The following is an 11,891-nucleotide window of genomic DNA, read 5'->3' on the forward strand; positions in this document are numbered from 1 at the left end:
TTTTTCATTTTACAATAATCTTGGCATTTGCATGGACAGAAAGTCACAGAAGTCATTATAAAAAAGGACTTACACACAGAATCTTTTCATTCCTTTATTTCCAAAACAGAAATGTAGTAAAAAAAAATAAAAGCTTGTAATAGAACGAGAAATAGACATTCCTTTGTTCAGGTTTATTTCCTGTTACCATTATCACAGTGCGCAAAACGTGTACAGAATATCTTTTAATATTAACTAGGATTGCTAGGCTTTAACAAAAGATACCAGCCAGGGTTCATCTCAAATACTTCACAACTGACTTGAACTACTTAAAAAAAATCTATACACCTTGAACTACTTAAAATGACATTTTACAACTGGCATTTTTTTCTATTTAACAGTCTTAGATCCGATCAAAAAAAAATTAGGTAATTGTGGAGATTTCAGATGTAGAAACATAATCCATAAACCCCTTTGTTCTCCCAATCTTTGCAAAAATTTCTTACAACAGAAATGTACATCATTGTCACACAAAAGAAACCTAATTTACACATGACCGAGAAATGGGTGTTTTTTTGTTTTTTTTTTTAAGAATGTTGGTTAATCTCTTTATATGTAGTTTATTCTTTAATTACATTTACTTAAGCGTTTATATGTAATTAGTACTTAAATTATGCACAAAGGCATTTGCAGACATTTGACACCTTACATGAGTAAACCTAATAAAAATATGTATACTGAAATACAATCAGGAGGTTCACCCAGTTTGAGTCAGACTAATAAATGATTAGCCTCCAGGCAATAATTGACCTCAAAAAGTTGTAGAATCATTTGTAATTGAGCTTACCTCATGTTCATTTTCTGAATTGCTGAATCAATGCTGTATTCACACTGGAAGCTTTTATCACAACATTCCAGTCCTCTGAAATGAAACATGCCCAAATACCACCGGTTCAAGGTTCACTTAACACAAAATGGATGTTCAGGATGCTCAGTGGAAGACAATGACTTCATCCTTGAGGCATTTTTCTTTCAACAAAAGCAAATTAATGGCCAAGTTGTCTAAGACTTAAACTCTAATCATAAAGTCGAACTATTTACTATATGTACTTGATTTAAGCAAATAGAATGACTCATACTCTTTGCCTTGCAGTTATTAAGCTGGTATATATTACTTTTGGGATTATTAGTGCCACAATAATGAAAAATAGTTACCTGTTGACTCAGTGCATGCGGTCCACCCAACATTGACTCTGTTCAGTCATGCATCATATCAGATGAGTTTGGAAGCAGGATGGGAGGGAAAGAGAGTGGGCAGTGTGTGTGTGTGTGTGTGTGTGTGTGTGTGTGTGTGTGTGTGTGTGTGTGTGTGTGTGTGTGTGTGTGTGTGTGTGTGTGTGTGCATTTAAAGTGCATATTTGTGATTCCATGTGTGCGTGTACGTGCATCATGGCCTACCTGATGCTTTTATGTAAGTGCATACTTACATGCTTTTCTTATAAGTTTGCTTGCATACACAGCAGTAGAACTTATTGCCTGGACTGTGTTTGCCATTAAGAAAGTAAACAGCTATGAAACACCTGTCTGTGTATACTGAACTCCAGGAGGCTAGCAATGTCTTGCTGAGTTTACGTGACAGGCACGTCAGGCATGTCAGCCCCCCTCACAGCTGAACAACCCTTGCTTCCTCTTTCAGTTTGTAGAGGAGGGGTTCATTACCCAATGAAAGTGGGGAACAGCTGGGTAAAGTGCAGGACTGATATTGGGGCATGCACAACATTTATGACTGCAGTGCTAAACAATTTCAGTACATGTGATGAGAAGAATTTAACCTAGCCTTTAATAGAAAACCTTGTGAATAAGCTAGCATCATCAACAGTAACAACAATTTCTTGATATCTCACAGTCGTCCTAAAGTGATATTTTTGTGTCTAGTTGAAATTTTATTTAACCAGTATCCCATTCCATGTTTGAGATATAAACGTGGCATATTTATGACCATACCTTCCTGTATAATTTGACAAGTAAATTATGTCTAGAAGTGAAGGTTGCAAATTTACAATGCTTGTTCGCTGACAGTTTCTGCATATTGCACTAAGCTGTGAATGTGTGGCCCATCATTTTCTCAAGGGGGCTGGGAAAAAAAGTGTGAGAACAGCTCTGTTCCTCTCATCATGACCTAACACCACACTAAAATGATTCCCCAGGTGACAACAACGCACTCTAAAACGGTCAGTTTCATAGAAGAATGTATAGATACGCTAATACACACACACACACACACACACACACACACACACACACACACACACACACACACACACACACACACACACACACACATACACACATTATTATAGGTCTGCTGGGTATAATGCCCAGTGGACCCAGCACACAGGTATCATATTTTATATGACTTACAGTTAAGTGTATTGTATTAAAATTAAAACAGGAATGAGTAACAATTATTTGAGACTTAGCTACAAAAGACTTTATAAAAGTAGCAAAAAATGGGAAGTATCAGGCAGCAGCACGACAATCAAAATGTATTACATTGTTTGAAAAGAGGGCATAAACAATTTGACACAGTTATAAAGATTAAGTGTGTGAGTTTAAAATAGTATATCACAATCACATTTAAAAGGAGATGTTCTGTGATCTGTTCTTCCAAAAGAAACACATAACTGTCTTAACTCTTATTCCTTTTGTGGGTGATTTGACAGTGTTTCTATTACTTTTTCAATGAGTCATTCAGTGTAGGTTATAAAATAAAAACCGACAAATTCTTTTTAACTTGCAACATTAACTCATCCTTTTGATGAATTATTTGGAATATATAATACTGTTGAAAAGTTTTACCCAAATTATCGAATGAAAGAGGTACTAAATTACTATTATAAATAGTAAATTTAAGTAAATAAATTAATATAATTAAAGCTTTAGCATGGGTGCTAGCAATCTACATTATTACGAATTCTGTCTTTTGTTGTTGGCATTACTGAAACCCCTAAAACAAATTTCTATTTTCAAGTAGAAATCTTAAGTTCTTGCAGTGTTCTGTGGTAAGAGACTGTGGGAGCAGGCAAATAAAACACTAAACAGGTGTCCCCTATTTAGCTAAGTGCTGTGGTTCAAGCTGGCAGTGATTGTGCAACAAAGCAGTACATGTGACAGCTGTGCCTGGGAGGATTCTTAATTGCAAAAGTAAAGCTCAGTTCTTCTAGCTCTCCATGCCCCAACATGCCCCATAACCACAGATTCTACCTGAACCACAGTTATGTGTTCGAAGGGTGTGAGAGATCAGGAGAATGATTTAAGCAATGCAACATTTTGCTTTGTTGCACAATGTGTTTCATTATTCATGACCACACATGTCTATGACTAAACAGCAGAAGCTAATTTCTTTGTGGTGAGAGTGTTTGAAAAGTCATCAATTAATACATATGACAATGACATTGCTGGATCAGAACATTCCTTAGTGCAGAATTTCTTCAGAATTTCTTCACATTCTTGATAATGAGCATTTCTTTTCATGTCATCGATACTATAGATATAAATAAAATATAGAGCAATGTAAACATAGAATACATGAATAAAGTGTTTGGGGGTTCCAAGTATTTATTGTATTAAATTAACACAAAAAAATATGGTAATCAATTTGTGGTGTGTCAAACAGATGACAACTAAAAATGTATGTATTAAAATGCAAAGATGCATGTCTTGTTCAATATTCATCATCAAAAAGCAGTTCTGGATGACAAAGACATTTTGAGTTGAAAACATTTCCGCAAATGGACAAGGAAATTTGGAAGACACAATCTAAATAATGTCCAGGACAGGCCCATTCTTCCTGATTGGTGAGGTTTTATCTGACACGTGTTTTAGCTCATCTTCAAAGATTTTTTTCATAAATTCTTCCAACTTGGCAAAACTAATAACTGGCTTGGTCCAGTGTTTAAATTCTTTCTTAATCTGCAGTTTATACAAAAATCCAAATATAGCATCTTATCTGGGTTGACCTTTAACATAAATAGTGAAATGAAATGTTATTTCATTATTTGATATTTCATATTTGTTAAAATATTCTCTTTAGCATAATAGTTAACAAGGAAAGCACATTTTACACTTTGAAATGAGATGGATTTATCTTTTTTGCGTCATGTTACCACAACGCGGCACAGTATCGTGCTATTTTCTATTTATCTTCTTTCGTTTCTGTGTTGCATACCACAGCCTGTAATCTATCATTATGGTGTAGCACTTAAAGGGAATACAATTTATCCATAAACCTAGCTTTATTCAGCAAAGATGTTTTGAAATCTCTAGACTTGTTTTATATTTATATTTAAAATAGTGCCCTCAAATTTGAAGCTTTATTTTGATACCAAGTCCTGCTTCCAGTCATACAGTCATAAATCACAGAGTAATGTAATTTCAGCATTGATGTCTTTAAATCCAAATCACAAAAAACTGCTGTCATCTCTCTAAACCACAAAACACAACTAGCAGACCATCCTTCAAATGCTCTAGAAAGCCAATCAGCCTTCAACGTCTGTTAAACCCTGTTGAGTTGGAGCCAATACAGGCCTGTTCTGGCAAAAACAAAAAAAAGGAAAGCATCAAAATGTTGAGATATCATTACGATCTATTGTGGGAGCATTAGGATGCTTGTGAATTTTATTTCAGCCAAAGAACAGAGGTGATGTCAGGGAAATGTAATGTGCATTAACATACATATTTTGGGTAACTGTGCACAAAAACATGAACATAATCAATCATACTTATTTAAGTATTTAATTGCGACTGAAACACATGGCATGTGGACACAAAGTGGACACAGAGTGTGTTGATTAATTTATTATGTTTTTGAACAGAACATTGATTTTGACATTGATATAAACACACCCCATTATGTTTTATTGCTCTCCTCTTATCTGGTCGAATCACTTTAACAGTTAAATAGATGAGGCAATGTGTCGCAAAAGTTTTTGTCAAATATGACATCCTAAATTGTTAATTATTTTTAAATAATCATCTGAATTCTCTTCAGTTTTATGTTTGTAGCCTTTATACATTACTAGTATATAGTACAGTGGTGTGAAAAAGTGTTTGCCCCCTTCCTGATTTTATTTTTTTGCAGGTTTGTCATACTTTAACTTTCAGATCATTAAACTAATTTAAATATAAGTAAAGATTAGTTCCCAGGAGTGGCCGTCTGACCAAAATGACCCCAAGAGCACAGCAACGACTCATCCAAGAGGTCACAAATGACCCCACAACAACATCCAAAGAACTGCAGGCCTCAGTTGCCTCAGTTAAGGTCAGTGTTCATGACTCCACCATAAGAAAAAGACTGGGCAAAAATGGTCTACATGGCAGAGTTCCAAGGTAAAAACCGCTGCTGAGCAAAAAGAACATAAAGGCTCGTTTCAGTTTTGCCAGAAAACATCTTGATGATCCCCAAGACTTTTGGGAAAATACTCTGTGGATTGATGAGACAAAAGTTAAACTTTTTGGAAGGTGTGTGTCCCATTACGTCTGGCATAAAAGTAACACCACATATCAGAAAATGAACATCATACCAAAAGTAAAATATGGTGATGGTAGTGTGATGGTTTGGGGCTGTTTTTGCCCAACCGGTTATTAGGTTTAGGGGGCAAACACTTTTTCACACAGGCCATGTAGTTTTGGATTTTGTTTTCCCTTAATTATAAAACCCTTTATTTAAAAACTGCATGTTGTGTTCACTTATCTTTTTCTAATATTTAAATTTGTTTGATGATCTGAAACATTAAAGTGTGACAAACATGCAAAAATATTAGAAATCAGGAAATCATCACACTTTTTCACACCACTGTATAGCAGGTACTTGTGTCTATGAGTGAAGTCACAAAAAAAGTGTGTGCTCTGTGTAAACTGACAGCTTTGAAAAGGTTGTCAACATATAAAAGAAGAATTTCATCCAAGTGAAGCGATCATTTAACTTTAGCCTCAAAAGTTATGTTACTGAATGTGCTGAAACATGAACTAAAGATCAGGATTTTCACTGTGTGGAAAAGTAGTGTATTCTGAAAATTAAATTAGAATTTCCTGCCTGACTGAACATGTCTAAAGGATTATACAGAGATGTCAATTCAAAGCAAATTATTTTAAACCATGACAAATAAGTGTTAAAAATTTAAATTATTTGAATAAAATTGCTTACTCTTATTTTTTTTATTGCATTTCTACATTAAAACCTCTTTATCTGTATGTATCTATCTATAGTTTGTGGAATTATGGAAAGGAAATGTAAGCTATGACCCAGAATGTTATCTTGTTAGTGTGATTTAGCAAGTGTGAGAAGTTCCAGTATCAGTCACACATCCTCTGTCACTTAAGGGGGGTGCCTCTCACCCATGACCCTCTCTTTACCTCATTTTAATGAGGTCAACTGTGAAGCTGAGCAGAAACAACCAACACCTCCTTCTTATCTCTAGCTTTCTTGAGACAAGGTTGGTAAGATCTAACATTTCTTGCACCCTCTTCCACTTGCCTAGATTATGTAGCTTGACATGCAGCGACCACAAAATCAGAGAATTAATAACCTCTGGTACTGCCCTGGCTGTTTTTTCCCACTGTACAAATTTTCAGAATTTTTCAGGTCTGTGTGTTTGTGCATGTGTTTATCACAATAGTTTATTTTGCTTAAATGCTATCTAAGAGATTAAAAAGCTAATCTTACCATTTCTCTAACCATGTTCAGTCTTTTTTTTATGTCACCATCCCACCATGACATACTTATCAGCTCTCACGAACATACGCTTATGTTTTTTTTTAACAGGTCACGGATTTGCTTTGAATATGACAGATTCCCCTCATTCCCGTATATAAAAAGTATAGCAAAAAGTGCACATTCAAGCATTTTGTGATAAGGTATTTATCTGCTCAGCAGCTCATGAAAAAATGCATCGTAGAGGTGTTGGATGTGCCAAAAATGTCACTCGAAAGAGGAGTCTTATCAGAGAAAGAAAAGCCAACCGTGTATTTGCAGAATTCTTTCCATTCTCTTTTCTTTTTAATTTGGCCTCTTAGAATGTTAGCAGTGTGGCTTGTGCCTTTTGCAATTATGAAAAACTAGAAAGATGGTCAGTACAAACATATGGTTTACAGGCTTTTAACCTACATTTTTGTATACAATCACTCCTCTCCACACACATGCACACAAACAGTACATAATACAACATGCATACACAACTAAAATGCATTGTTAAATAAGTTCATAAAAGATTTCTTCCCTGTACTTTTACTTCCCTCTTCTAAAATTTTACATCCCTCTTCCTAGTTACATGGTTAGTAATTAAATGCCAACTGTACACCTTCTGATTGACTTTCAAGTTCAGAATTACTTACCAAATTATAGACTGTGTCTTCAATGTTCCTTTAATTTTATGAAGTAAAAGGATGTACAAGGAACAATTACTAAAATTACTGCTTTTTGTATCACAGATAAATATTTGATTTTACAACATTTACAGTTAAATAGGGCAAAATGTGTTATTATAAAATGTTGCATGGTGTAAGACCAATATCTTTTCGAATAGAGCAACGGAATAATTAGTATTTTATAAGCACCATATCATGTTAATATAGACATTCCATATAAAATTTCACCAGTACTGTCAGCAAATTAGTTGCTAACCCGTAGCCAAAGTTTATTTCAACACATACGGTTGCGTGGGGAGTAACGCTGCCATAGTTACCTTTGCTTGGCCCTATAATCAAAGCGAGGGAGGACAGGACACACGGCTGCTTCTAAAGGTTTTCCTATCCCCCTCCGATCTTCCCACATTTGCTTGCTGCCACTGCGTGTTGCCTTTCTGGGAGTGGAGTGTCAATTAAAATTCCTGGCCTTGGCCTGTCATGACAGTGTAAATCCTCTGTGCTTCACCGCTTTTCTATAATAATATGAATCTCTTCCTGGTGTAATGGAAAAATAACCCAAAGTGGGCAGGCAGAGTGGTGTGATTGCAAACTTGCATTTATCAGACTGACTGATTCACAACAAACTACTCACTATTTACTTTTTATTATTATTTTATCTTAATAAAAGAGAAATACATACAGCTCCTTATTTAAGTTTGTTTAAAGAAACCATGAAGTGAGCTTAGAAAAAAAAACTTAGGTCTGGATGTAGATACTGTTCTTGACAGACATACACTGTGGTGAGGATGGGGATAAAACTTGATGATCTGCAGGAAAAGGCCCTTGCTTCATGATGCGTCTCCCCACATACCATATCCACAAATCTAGTCAGAGGAGACTCCGGCTTCATCTACCCCTGGCCACCAGCACTGCCCAGGATAGGTCTAGTTTGTTTACTTTTAAAGCTAGGATGTGATGAATACCCACATAAACACATAGTAGTCTAGATATTTAACTCTGCAAAGACACGCACATTTTTCTTTTCTATTTAAATTGTTAAAAAAAAAAGGAAAAAGATCAGTGTCTGCTAAAGCAGTGCCCTTAAATACACAGTAAATAGGGTGATAATTGCACTGGGCAAAATAAGAGATCTATTTTCTTGCTCTGCAATGTGGAAAAAGTTCAGTTGTGGATGCTTCTATTGATTTTATAAGTCCTCTATGTATTACCCACAAGACACATCCTTCCCATCTGAATTCAACTGTAAAGCATTTTAAACATTTAAACCACATATAGTGTGGTATTTTACACAAATGACAGGAGAAATAGCAATGTGTTCTCACACCAAAGGTCTACAACTGTTAAACCAGTTGCTGGTTGCATAGCTGGACAGTAACACTAAAAGCAGTGTGAGAGTTCAGGCTGGTGGACAGACCTGTATGCAGAATTCCTAACTACACCATTCATTAAAAAAAACATATGGATATTCACGAACAGATGCTACATTAGGATAATGCTTAGGCTCGAGTTTTATTGGGCAAATAGATTAATAGCATAATTTCAAGGCACACATTTAACCCTGAGAAGATATAATGAAATCTATAATATACTAACAATTAAAAAATATTGACAATTCATCATATATATATATATATATATATATATATATATATATATATATATATATATATATATATATATATATATATAATTATATATATATATATATATATATATATATATATATATATATATATATATATATATATATATATATATATATATATATATATATATATATATACACACACACACACACACACACACACACACACATATGTACACAGTGCTGTGATTTAGATTGCAAAATATATTAATAATAATAAATATAAGATGACCTGTTTTTTTTCCCCTTGATGTCTTTGAATGAGCACAATTTACATATCAAAATTTATTTTGCTTTATTTTAGATTTAAATAGGAATGCATTTATTAATACCAGGAACTCCAAAAACAACCCATAAAGCATATTGTAGCGTTAACAGTGTACAGAACATGCGTACAGAAGTACTTTTTGTACTTTTTGTAAAAAAAAAAAAAAGATGGTATTATTAAAAACCATGTTAAAAAAGAGTGAAGATGTTTGTATCATCAAGCATGTCAAACTGCTAAACTAAGTCAATGTGTAATAAAAGCTAGCAGAGGTCTTTTGTAAAACAAAACTAAGGTAATACATTTAAGGAAAACAAAAGTATAAGAAAGAGAAAGAAACAGCATGTAATTTTACAGAAAGATCTCATTGCACTGTAACTTTTTGATAATTTATTTATTTACTATAATTTATTTATTATTTACAATTATGGCATTTAGCCGAAGCCTTTTTGCTCTTACAGAAAGCCGTGCCAAAAAAATTGAAAGTTATTTTTGTTAAATAACCTCCCATTTTAATTACATTTTTATTTGTCTGCCACATCAACATTTTAGAATAAGTTATTAGGTTAATACAAACGTTCAGAGCTGCTGTTATATAAAATGAATCAATACCTTCTGACCAATCACAAACAAACAACACAGGCAATGAAAGATATGAGTGTTAGTGATGTTTAGGTTAGTTTGGGATCAAATGCATATTCATGTTAGGCAATAGATCTGGACCTTTCGGTCATTTTCAGTATAGTAGATGTTTTTGTATAACACTGCCATCGAGTGGCTGTTGGTAGCCATAATTTACCAGAATAAATGATAATGAGGAAAAGTATGTACAGAAAAAGATGAGGTAAAGAATCTGCTCCAGAAACAAAAGCAGCAAGCAAAACTAAAATGTGTTACAACATGGTTCTGCTTCACTTTAATGAAACCCTAGTTATTAGAATTAAAGGTAGGTCCAGGATACTTAACATAGGAACTGGAACAATAGCAAGATGGAAGGAGATTTAATAAGTAGAAGATTGGGGCTGCTTGACAGGAGGAAGAAATACATCCTGGATGTATCACCAGTTTTTCTTCACTAGAGAAAAGAAATATGATTCTCACAGTATGGGAATTGAAGGTTCCTATACAGAGTGCCATTATACATATACCTCTTCAAGTAGAGCCAAAGCCACAAATTTTACTGATGGACAGGATTATAAAAAGAAACCCTTTTAAACAAGTGTCTAAACATCCCGTTAAGATTAAGATGGCAAAACCATAACTTTTTTAGATTTCACAGTGATTTGTATTTTTACTCATGTTATGTTTGATCATAGGCAGTGGTGGAATTCTCTAACTGTAAGACTAAAGATCTAGATGAACACATGCTCAGTGACAAGATGATAAGTGCCCAAATTTGGTAAAGATAGGACCAATATTTTGAGGATGTTATATGCAAGTATTTTTAGCATGTTGAATATGACCCCAAGGACACCATCCCCCATGTCAAACATAGAGGAGGAAACATTCTGCTTTTGGACTATTTCTCTGCTAAAGGTACAGGAACTCTTCACCACATGAACAGGGCCATGTACAGTAGAATCTTGGATGAGCTGGACACTGAAGATGGTTCATGTATGGATCTAGCATGACAATGACCAAAAACATACGGCCAAGGCAGAATTCTTGCTGGTTTGTACGGGATGAAATACTTATTTGACTTGATCAAATACAAAATAGTTTATATATAATATTAATTTATTATTGTTTTGGTGGATTTTTAAAAAAATATATTCTTTCTCTTTCTGTTAATATAAAGTACCATACAAATCCTATATTTCTCATTACTTTGTAAGGGGTAAATTTGCAAAATCAAATAATTATTAAATACTAATTAATAATTACCGCCACTGTATATGAGTATTTAGACCATTTGCAACAACAATTGATCGTTGTTGAGATCTTTCTACACCTACACACAGAGCTCAAAGACACGATTGTTCCAAGGCACAGGTCTAGGAAAGGCTACAAAAAATTGCTGCTAAACTAAAGATTCCCAAGAGCACGGTGGCTTCCATAATTCTCAAATGGATCAAGTGCGGCACAATGAGAACTCTTCCAAGAGTTGATAACCTTAGAGAAACCGGGGGATCGGGGGAGAAGGCCTTAGTAAGAAGATCCTGTGTGGAGATGTGTGGTGATCACTGCAGCCCTTCTCCGTTATGGATTTTATCGCTAGATGGAAGCCTATCCTTGGAGACCTAAAGATTCTCTGGTCTAATGAAACCAAGATTGAACTGTTTGGCCTTAAGTGGTTCAGGGACAAGTCTGTGAATGTCCTAGAGCCCTTACTTGAACCCTATTGAACATCTCTTAAATTGGCTGTCCACCGACAGTCTCCATCCAACCTGACCCAGTTTGAGAGGATTTGCTAAGAAGAATGGCAGAATATCCACAATCTAGGTGTGGAAAGCTTGTTGCATCATACTTAAAAAAGACTCGAGGCTGTAACTGTTGCCAAAGATGCATCAACTAAGTACTGAATAAAGGGTCTGAATACTTCTGTATATGTGATATTTCAGTTACTTCAATTTTAAG

This window comes from Silurus aristotelis (assembly GCF_946808225.1).
Source record: "Silurus aristotelis genome assembly, chromosome: 19".
In the NCBI taxonomy this organism is placed as follows: domain Eukaryota; kingdom Metazoa; phylum Chordata; class Actinopteri; order Siluriformes; family Siluridae; genus Silurus; species Silurus aristotelis.